The 11,809-nt window shown below is 39.9% G+C and overlaps 1 protein-coding gene across 8 annotated transcripts in view; it reads right to left on the bottom strand.

Annotated features, from left to right (window-relative positions):
• The window catches only part of LOC144684522 (NADPH--cytochrome P450 reductase-like), a 99,755-nt gene that overhangs the window by 65,708 nt on the left and 22,238 nt on the right, over positions 1 to 11,809 (bottom strand). For 3 of the 8 annotated variants that reach the window (XM_078548386.1, XM_078548392.1, XM_078548388.1), the window contains exon 2: positions 1,408 to 1,546. The exons of the other annotated variants lie outside the window; for them this stretch is intronic. The gene's annotated coding sequence lies outside the window, so the exon portion shown is untranslated. The remainder of the gene's footprint in view (positions 1 to 1,407; positions 1,547 to 11,809) is intronic. 8 annotated transcript variants of the gene reach the window in all.

Below are 11,809 nucleotides of genomic sequence, written 5' to 3'. Positions count from 1 at the left end.
ACGCAGCCAATCATGGGTAGCAATCGACTACGCGCCCGCTCCCACCGAGCCCCCCCTACATGGAGAAAATTCTCCCCCAAGAGAAACTTCTTTACCCAAACAGTGGTTTGATTGTGAAACTTCCTATCTGATTAGTGGCTGAGTTGAACAAGACTGATGTATTCAAGGGGCTGCTGGTTAAGTACATGAGGAAGAAAGGAGCAGAAGGGTATTCTGTCTTTTTCACTATATTTGATTTTTAGAATCGTAGAGGTGGAAATACCAGCATTACATTGGTACCAAACTTGCATCCAGAAGTCAATGCTGCTGTTTTATAAGGGTGGGGGTTTGGGCAATAAACCCATGCCCCAATTCAAAGCAGATTAATTCACAAACAGCTTGGGAGTGCAAATAGGAAAATGACCTTTTACTTAAACTCAAAACCACAAAAAAGCTTAACCATGAATAATTGTTTCCGAGATCCAATATTCCCAATTATTTTAAATCCTCGAGTAAAAGTTACACCTTTTGTGCAGGGTTTTATGGTCTCAATGCATGGACAAAATTTAGACACTGAATTTAATGGTGAAAAGACAAAACAATATCGCTTGAACTCCCAAAATGCTGCCAAATCTTGATAAATGCTGTGAGGACACAGATTTGGAAATAGCTGTGCACTTTTGTGAGATGCAGCATGTTGCTGTGAATGATGCAGTGGGATACAGACACACACGAGCTGAGGTGTGGCAAGCAGGAGAGAATCTTGCATTCATATCATGCCTTTCATAACCTCACTACAGTCTAAAGTGCTTTACATTCAAAGAAAGTACCCCATTGACTGAAATACAGGAAACGTGGAGGTCAATTTGTGCACAGCAATTTTTCATAAACAGCAAAATGATATGTCCAGATCATCTGTTTGAGTGACAATAGTTGAGAGATAAACGTTGGCCAGGACACGGAGTTAGAGCTTCCCTGCTCTTTCTTGAATAATCTTGTGGGATCTTTTGTGTCCACCTGGAGAAGCATATGGGGCCTCCAGCTGGAGTGTGATCTGTAGTAAATCATTCATTAGATTCATTCTGTGGGATGTAGTGGTTACTGTACATACAGTAATCAGCATACCTCAGTTTAGTGTTTATCTTGAGCTGGTATGTAAAATCAGAAGGTCTAAGCACGAACAGTACAGGCATGTTATGTTTAGGCTACCTATTAAACCGATCACCCAAAGGGTTTTCAAACCAAAAAATGTTTTGTTCCAGTAGGTTTGCCTGCTTTGTTCTTTACAGCAATTCCTCCTACTTCCACCTCTACCTCCACCCCACAATAACAAGCTACCACTGTTCAAGGCAGGAGAGAGTCAGGGTGATATATTCTGCAACTGCTGCTGATGTGGCTCTGTATTGAGTAACAATAGGCAGAATTTACCCTTCACTTGTTTTTTCGTTTCTGCTTTTCTTCAAGAATACATTGCCAGATAGGTAGTTTGCAGCACTAACAGAAATTGAATCCAGCTGTCCAAAGTATCCAAATCTCAGATTCACGCACAGGAAGTCTGAACAATAACCTGCAGGTGGAGATTAATTCAACAATTCTATTTATATGTATGAGTTACTGTCTGGGAATATTGCACAGTTGTCTTTTTAAGTTGAGCTACAGGAAGCTCAAATAACTTCAGAGAGAAGGTAAAAGCTTCAACTGTAATTAATTATTAAGATTATCTGCTCCACAAGAACTACATTGCAGTTACAGTTTTTAGTCGCCAAATTAAGCATCAAATCAGAGAGCTGAACAGCTGATGTAAGATTGGAGAAAATAGAAACAGAAGGTGGTAATTCAGCTCTTCGAGACTGTTCTGCCATTCAATTGGATCACGGTTGATCATAATCTCAATTCCATTCACATTTGGAAAGACAAAATGCAAGGGGAATAGATTATAAAAGTAGGAAGGCGTGTTACAATTGTACAGGGTGTTGGTGAGACCGCACTTAGAGTACTACCTATGGGTTTGGTCTCCATATTTAAGGAGGAATATACTTGCTTGAAAGGCATTAGAGAGACGGTTCAGGTAGTTGATTCCTGGGATCAAGGGGTGTGTTATGAGGAAAGGTTGAGCAGTTTGTGCCTATACTAATTGAAGTTTAGAAGAATGAGGGGTAATCTTAATGAAACATAACATTCTAAGGGGATGTTTCCCCTCATGGGAGAATCTAGAACTAAGGGGCACAGAAGGAGTCTCTCATTTAAGGTGGAGATGAAGAGGAATTTCTTCTCTCAGAAGGTTGTTAATCTTTTGGATTTCTCTACCCCAGAGAGCTGTGGAGACTGGATCATTAAATATATTCAAGACTGATTTACACAGATTTCTGATCTACAAAGGAATCCAGGGTTATTTGGGGGGGGGCGCGCAGGCAGGAAAGTGGAGTTAAGGCCACAGTTATTGAATGGCACAGCAGACGCAAGGGGCTGAATGGCCTACTCCTGCACCTATTTCCTATGATCTCGTAAAATCCACAATTATAATGGTCCTTTTGCTTTTAATTGTTCCAGTGGACGCAGGAAAGGCTGCACATTCACTGAAATCCCAGTGACAATGTTTAAGCTACAGGTCATAAAAAAACAAATTTGCTCATAAGATTCATTAATGGAGTCTACATACATCAAAAATATATTCCCAAATTATTCAACGGCATTTTTCCTCAGATCTAAACCTCTATGCTTCTATATGACTAGGAGCACATACTTCAATGATTTAGTAGATAAGGGATTCACTGTGCCTGGTGTCATTTTTATATCTTTGCTGCCACATCTTTCCCGCTTCCATTCTGAGGAAATGATTCATGCTTTGGTTAAGTCTCTCAGATGCCAAATGTCTTTCGAATACCTTGCAACGAGTGCCCAATGCTAGGGATGGTAGTCTAGTGGTTATGAGTCTCTGGATTGCTGGTACCGTAGCACACAAGTGGCATGGTGCAAAACGAACTCTGTTTGCAGTGACAGAATGGTCAATAACCAGAGGAAACAGATTTAAGATAATTGGTAAAGGAAAGAGTGGTGAGAATTTTTAAAAAATATACTAAAGTAGAGTTATGATGAGCTGGAATATACTGTCTAACTCACAAAAGGGATTTTGACATATACTTGAAATGGAAATATTTGTAGGGCTATCAGGGAAGGGCAACTAGTGGAACTAATTATATGGCCTCTTTCAAAGAACTGGCACAGGCATAATGGGCCAAATGGCCTCTTTCTGTGCCATATCAATCAATGAATCTATAAATCTGGTAATTTATGGGCTGGTGCCAGAAAACCAACCAGGAAAGCTGCTGCGTTGTTGCAAACACCCACCCAGTTCACTAACGTTCTTCAAGGAAGGGAACCCGCTACCTTTTACCTGGCCCAGTCTACTAGTGACCCCAGTCCCACAGTACATGGTTGATTCTTAATGCCTTCAGGGAAACGAAGGATGGGCAACAAATATTTCACTTTGTGAATATCTCGACCTCCTAAGAGCAAATAAGAAGATCAGCTGTCCTATTTAAGAGACCTGCAACTGGTCAACTATGATCAAGATTGCTGGATTGTGTTAAAAATAGATATAATCAAACAATTATACACTCAATTCTAGAACCTAATAAAAATTGAAGTCAATGGTCATATTAAATTAACCTGCCAAGATGATGCTCTTTTAAAAATACCAACGCCCAGAAAGATATTTCTTTATCAGGACATACTTGTTCTAGTAAACAAAAGCATAGTGGCTCATGTTGGCAGGGCTGCAGAATGGCCAAAACACCAGGGCTGTTATGCAAGTCCCACAACAGCAGATCAACATTTAAAAATTCTAGTCAATTATTTCATTGCTGTTTTGTGCGAGCATGTTGTGTAAATTGGCTGCAGCCTTTTCTACATTATAACAATGGCTACACTTCAAAAATGTACTCCGCTGGCTGTAAAATGCTTTTGGACATCCTGAGGCCATGAAGGTGCTATATAAATCCTATACATCCAATATACAAGGCCAAAATCTGTACTCTGATTAAAGCTATCAACTGCTTGCTAGCCTGAATAGTTCCACATTTGGCAGGCTTTAATGATTACACTTCAAAATGATCCTGGGCTAAATGTAGTTCAAAATGTCACATGCAAATTATTCATCATTTCTCAATTTGAACTGCATCAGCAATTTCAACACACACCAGTTACTATGACACAGCACTTCATGTGGTCTTTAATCACCCAAGCTCTTTTTACACAAGGTTAGAAAATCAACTGATCGTGGGATTTTATATTCCTCTTATTCATGAAATAATCTGGAGAAGTAATGCCTTGATGTTCCTTTTTAGATTTCTCTTTACTACAGAAAGCAATGAAAAAGAAAGTGAACCAGTTACACAATTATGTTTCCCCTCATGGGAGAATCTAGAACTAAGGGGCACAGAAGAAGGAGTCTCTCATTTAAGGTGGAGATGAAGAGGAATTTCTTCTCTCAGAAGGTTGTTAATCTTTTGGATTTCTCTACCCCAGAGAGCTGTGGAGACTGGATCATTAAATATATTCAAGACTGATTTACACAGATTTCTGATCTACAAAGAAATCCAGGGTTATGGGGGGGGTTGGGGGGGGTGGCAGGCGGGAAAGTGGAATTAAGGCCACAGTTATTGAATGGCACAGCAGACGCGAGGGGCTGAATGGCCTACTCCTGCACCTATTTCCTATGATCTCGTGAAATCCACAATTATAATGGTCCTTTTGCTTTTAATTGTTCCAGTGGACGCAGGAAAGGCTGCACATTCACTGAAATCCCAGTGACAATGTTTAAGCTACAGGTCATAAAAAAACAAATTTGCTCATAAGATTCATTAATGGAGTCTACATACATCAAAAATATATTCCCAAATTATTCAACGGCATTTTTCCTCAGATCTAAACCTCTATGCTTCTATATGACTAGGAGCACATACTTCAATGATTTAGTAGATAAGGGATTCACTGTGCCTGGTGTCATTTTTATATCTTTGCTGCCACATCTTTCCCGCTTCCATTCTGAGGAAATGATTCATGCTTTGGTTAAGTCTCTCAGATGCCAAATGTCTTTCGAATACCTTGCAACGAGTGCCCAATGCTAGGGATGGTAGTCTAGTGGTTATGAGTCTCTGGATTGCTGGTACCGTAGCACACAAGTGGCATGGTGCAAAACGAACTCTGTTTGCAGTGACAGAATGGTCAATAACCAGAGGAAACAGATTTAAGATAATTGGTAAAGGAAAGAGTGGTGAGAATTTTTAAAAAATATACTAAAGTAGAGTTATGATGAGCTGGAATATACTGTCTAACTCACAAAAGGGATTTTGACATATACTTGAAATGGAAATATTTGTAGGGCTATCAGGGAAGGGCAACTAGTGGAACTAATTATATGGCCTCTTTCAAAGAACTGGCACAGGCATAATGGGCCAAATGGCCTCTTTCTGTGCCATATCAATCAATGAATCTATAAATCTGGTAATTTATGGGCTGGTGCCAGAAAACCAACCAGGAAAGCTGCTGCGTTGTTGCAAACACCCACCCAGTTCACTAACGTTCTTCAAGGAAGGGAACCCGCTACCTTTTACCTGGCCCAGTCTACTAGTGACCCCAGTCCCACAGTACATGGTTGATTCTTAATGCCTTCAGGGAAACGAAGGATGGGCAACAAATATTTCACTTTGTGAATATCTCGACCTCCTAAGAGCAAATAAGAAGATCAGCTGTCCTATTTAAGAGACCTGCAACTGGTCAACTATGATCAAGATTGCTGGATTGTGTTAAAAATAGATATAATCAAACAATTATACACTCAATTCTAGAACCTAATAAAAATTGAAGTCAATGGTCATATTAAATTAACCTGCCAAGATGATGCTCTTTTAAAAATACCAATGCCCAGAAAGATATTTCTTTATCAAGACATACTTGTTCTAGTAAACAAAAGCATAGTGGCTCATGTTGGCAGGGCTGCAGACTGGCCAAAACACCAGGGCTGTTATGCAAGTCCCACAACAGCAGATCAACATTTAAAAATTCTAGTCAATTATTTCATTGCTGTTTTGTGCGAGCATGTTGTGTAAATTGGCTGCAGCCTTTTCTATATTATAACAATGGCTACACTTCAAAAATGTACTCCGCTGACTGTAAAATGCTTTTGGACATCCTGAGGCCATGAAGGTGCTATATAAATCCTATACATCCAATATACAAGGCCAAAATCTGTACTCTGATTAAAGCTATCAACCGCTTGCTAGCCTGAATAGTTCCACATTTGGCAGGCTTTAATGATTACACTTCAAAATGATCCTGGGCTAAATGTAGTTCAAAATGTCACATGCAAATTATTCATCATTTCTCAATTTGAACTGCATCAGCAATTTCAACACACCAGTTACTATGACACAGCACTTCATGTGATCTTTAATCACCCAAGCTCTTTTTACACAGGGTTAGAAAATCAACTGATTGTGGGATTTTATATTCCTCTTGTTCATGAAATAATCTGGAGAAGTAATGCCTTGATTTTCCTTTTTAGATTTCTCTTTACTACAGAAAGCAATGAAAAAGAAAGTGAACCAGTTACACAATTACACTCTAGGCACTTTCCGCATGACAAAGGAATTTGGACACGTTGTTACAAGATCCTAAACGAACTTGGCGCTGTACAATCTTTGTGATTTGTTTTTAAATGAGGGGTAGGGTGAATTCTTTCATGGTTAAAGTCCCTGCTCTTAGTAAGATATCTTAGGAAGGCAAAGGAATCTAGAGAAACCTATGCCATTTAGAGTTATATTGTGCATTTATTGTCAAGATAGATCCAAGGCGCTTCTCAACAGGCATGGAGTAAATGTGAAGGGTCAAGAAGGGAGCACTTAAGGGTGACTGAAGGTCGGTCAAAAGAGATGACTGAAAGGAGATAAAGGACATATGAATTGGGGCAAGGGAAAGAGGGATTTTTTTGGCTGGGGTGGGGGGGGGGTAAATTTGTCAAAAAAATTGTGTCTTTGTATTTAAAAAGTGCTATATCTAAATGAGGAAGCTTGATATTGACACAGGTGAGGCCGACCATATGAAACTTTCAAACCTACTCATATAAATGGCAGGCCTTTGAGATAGATCAACACGACAGGGGCTCACTGCAAAACGAGGACATAGAAATGCACTATGTCAAGATGAACAATCAAAAGAATACATCCCCTAACCATTTAATTTTTCATGGAAAACTCCTACCATTGAATCACAGATACTAAACAAAAATCCAAGAATCGCATGCAATTAACAGCAGAATTTGGCTTGTTCAGTCACCATAAAAGAGTGAACATGATAGTAAGCAATACTTCCTTACACCATGGGGTGCCTTCAGCAGTACTAAGCTACCAAGGACTTAATCAGAATTTGGTTATCTGGCAATTTAAAGCCTGAAAGTGCCATCAAGTATAGACAATTCAAACAGGAGATTGGCTTTTCTCACTGGGCTCTCAGCTTTAACACTTTTCGGACAGGAGTACTATTTCCCAGAAAACCACATTAGCTGGCTGCAGACATAACATTGCTGTTTTTGCTCTCACTGTATTTCAATGGGGAAGAAGGCAGATGTGTCAATCAAGGCCAGAGGACACAAGTGCAGGAATGTGCTGGAAGACATGGAACTCGTTTGTACCAGAATCAGGTTTGTGGTTCCAGCTAATTTTCTCAGACGCTTAATATATATTTGTGAAGTATTTTAACTGATAACTTTATAAGTAGAAAGTACTTATTGACATAAATAACTGTCCGAGACACCCAGCTGTGACATATGGGTACATAAAATACTACAAATTCTAATGTATTGGAGGAAGAGGAAGACTGTATACTGGAAGATAAGCTGAAGCTGCCAGTGTTTGACTAATTGCTGGCAAGATTTATGGTCTCATATTCAGCCATGTACCCAAGGGGCCAATAAAACAAACCCAGTAAAGGGTCACCCATTAACATGAAGATAATCACCCATCAGAAATCATTTAGGAGAGATGGTCTTATACCAAAATATGAATTAATTACAGATAAAAATAGCTGGTGCAAAGCCCCATTAAAGGATTGACAACTTTGGGCAGTCTGCTGTATCACTGGTGGGTGGCACTCAATGGGTGGGTTTGTGTGTGACGTTTGCCTCACCTAACTTCACAAAAGCATGGGTAACAAAAACACAGCTGCCATTCAAATCACAGAGTGAAAATTTAAAATTGTTAAGTGTTGTATAAACATGAATGTACTTGTCTCTTATCCTCTTTTCTGCCTTCCCACACCATCTTCTCTCTGGTCCACATGCTCCCTCTTCTCGTTTCTGTGTCCCTGCATTTTCTTTCTACTTTGTCTTCACATTGGCTGTATTGTCCCTTAATTTATAGTACTCGTGAAAATCCTCTACTAAACAAGACTTTAAGACTGGATAGTGGACTTTCACTGGTGCTATAAATTCAAAGGAGAAACAGCAAATAACCATAACGCTGGTATTGATTAGCAAAATGCAAGTGCAGTACGAGTCTGCATTGCGTCCAGTTACAGGGCTGCAACTAAGGACATAGTTGTCCTACAGACTATAGGGTGAGGAGCCCTCTATTAAAAGAGACAAAGAAACTTACATTGTATAACACTTCTGAAAAAAAATCCCAAATAGCTTCAAATCAGTGAATTACTTTTGAAGCATCATAATAGTTATGCAGGCCACTTAGACAGAATTGGAAGAATGGGATTTAACTCAGACCGTGCAGTTATCTGATATCAGCTTTGAATGTAATGGGGTTCTGCAAATGATGATATCACTCAGCTGAGGCTGGGAAAAAAAAATATTTACTGCTTCCACTCTTGCTTGCTATGAAGTGATCCTCGGAGTAGTTTGTGCATGTGGCTGAAGAACACAAGACTGGGTTCCACTGTAATGCTTTTCTTTCTCCCTCCCAACCGCTCATATGAAAGATCTGCTGACATTCTTGATCAAGATTCCTACTCAAAGAGTGGCAATTATTTGGGGGGGGGGGAATTGATGCCACTGCCCACTGAACCACACATTAGCACAAGGGAGCTCGCCAGGGGGGTGGCGGTGGTAGGGCGGTGGAAATAGAAAAAGGAAAATACACTTGTACTGAATGCCAGGCAGGTCGTACATTCCCCTTATCCAGACACGCAACAGGCATCCTAATACTGACGAAACCTACTTTGGCAACATCACGAGAGTCAAAGCTTTTGTTTTCACAATTCTGGACAGAGTGCGTTAGGGACTGCATACACAGTTTACAACCTGTCAACATACTTATAGTCGTAAGTTGGTGATTCTGAAGATTGTGCGAGTTCTGACTTAGGGGCCATTTGCCAACCAGGCAATTTTTTTTGCTCAAACCTCCAAAGCGATTACGTTAAATAGGACAGACTAGCCAATAAGTAAGTCAAAGTGATTTAGAGCTTCATGAGAGAGTTTGCATGCCCTGTATTATACAGTTGAAATTACTGGCATGCACCAATTAATAATTACCATGGATAAGAACAGGACAAACTAACCAATCATCCAGTTTCTAAGAAATTCCTCCTAATTTCTTTTTTTTGATCAACAGTGGCTAATGAATACCCCCTTATGAATACAAGAACATGGGAGCTGGTCACATGATGCTACCAAAAAAAAAAAACAAATACAAACCAACATAGCACTTCAACACAACATGAACAACTTAAGCAAATGCTGGTGGAGAGCAAAATAGTCAGAAGTCACATTTAGGACTGATGCTGCAAGCATCAATGATATGAATAGTTACCCTCAGCCCTAGGGCAGGTATAATCGCATCAGAAACTGAGTGGACCAGCTCTTTCGACTCATTCAGGAAATCAGTCAGAAGTGGATGGAAAGTAATTTAAACGGAGGGGTAACTGCAGTACTGATCTCTGGTTCCAGTTTAACATCAGCTGCTTGGCGCACCTCATTTTCAAACATCAAACAAGTGTGAAAAATACAGATTCTAGGCATTATAATCTTCCTTGCCTGTGATTGTACTAGGAACTTGTGTACTCCACGGTTCACCTAAAACATAAAAATGAGGAAGGCCATTCATCCCATTTTAGGTCATCCATCCAGAGATACCATACAACCCTCACACCACCATCCCCTATCCCATCCAACCATTTTTTCAATGATTGCAGGATTTTTGCTTCCACCATTCTACTATATCAAGTATTGCCACTTCTTTGAAATAAAACTTGTAAAGTTCAATCCTATCTTTGTTTAGTTTAATCCAATGCTCCCTTTCTTATTGTAATGGCTTAGTCTGAAGTAAAGTTCTGGATTGAACTTTTCCATTACCTACCTTATACAAGTGTAAAATCACCTCTCAGTCCCTTGCTTCCAAGGTTGAAAGATTCTCCCCTAAACTAGAGACTGTGGCTTTGAGTCCCACTCTAGAGCCTTGAGCATATAATCTAGTGCTCAGAGTAAAAGATCCCCTAGGAAACAGTGACCATAACATGGTAGAATTTAGCAGTTTGAATGTGAGAAACTTGGGTCGAAAACAACTGTGCGAAACTTAACTAAGGGTAATTACAAAGGAATGAGGACAGAGTTAGCTGGAGTGGGCTGGGAAAGAAGTTTAGCAGAAAAGATGGTTGATGAACAACTACAGATGTTTAAGAAAATAGTTCATGACTCACAACAATGATGTATCCCAGTGAGGAAGGAGGATTCTAGGAAGGGGATAAACCAACCATGGTTAACCAAGGAAGTTAAGGATTGTATGTTTTTTTCTTTCAATTTGATACTATGTGGCAAAGATTAGTGGTAAGACAGAGGATTGGGAAAGTTTTAAAAACCAACAAAAAAATGACCACAAAAAATAAAGAGGGAGAAAATAAACTTTTGAGGGTAAGCTAGCAAGTGATATAAAAACGGAGAGTAAAAGCTTCTTTAAATATATAAAAAGGAAGAGAGGTCAAAGTGAACATAGTCCCCTGAGAGAATGAGGCTGGCAAGTTAATAACGGGGAACCAGAAAATGGCAGAGGAATTGAATAAATACTCAGCATCAGTCTTCACGGTAGAAGACACGAATAACAGGCCAAAAATACTAAATAATCAAGGGACAAAAGGGGGTGGTGAGGGGTGGAAATAAATACAACGATCACAAGAGAAAAAGTACGAGGGAAACTAAAGGGGCTAAAGGCCGATAAGACCCCTGGACCTGATGGGTTGCAGCCTAGGATATTAAAGGAAGGAGCTGCTGAGACAGTGGATGCACTGGTAGTAATCCCCCAAGAATCCTTATATTCTCGAAAAGTCCTAGAGGATTGGAAAACTGCCAATGTAACACCCTTCTTCAAAAAGAGAGAGACACAAAAAACAAGTACCTATAGGACAATTAGCTTATCATCTGTCATTGTGAAAATGTTAGAATCTATTATAAACATAAGAACTAGGAGAAGTAGGCAATTCAGCCCCTCGAGCCTGCCCCGCCATTCATTATGATCATGGCTGATCTCATTTCAGCCTCAACTCCAATTTCCCGCCCTCTCCCCATAACCTTTCAACCCATTACTAATTAAAAATCTCTCTCCTCAAATTTATTCAGCATCCCGGCATCCACTGCATCCTGAGGTAGTGAATTCCACAGATTCACCACCCTTTGAGAAAAATAATTCCTCCTCATCTCTGATTTAAACCTACCACCCCTTAGCCTAAAACTATGGCCTCTCATTCTAGAATGCCCCACAAGGGGAAACATCCGCTCCACGTCTACTTTGTCTATCCCCTTTAGCATCTTACACACCTCAATTAGATCTCCTCT

Source organism: Cetorhinus maximus, chromosome 9, assembly GCF_964194155.1.
Source record: "Cetorhinus maximus chromosome 9, sCetMax3.hap1.1, whole genome shotgun sequence".
Classification (NCBI taxonomy): domain Eukaryota; kingdom Metazoa; phylum Chordata; class Chondrichthyes; order Lamniformes; family Cetorhinidae; genus Cetorhinus; species Cetorhinus maximus.
This window is presented reverse-complemented; position numbering and strand designations above follow the sequence as displayed.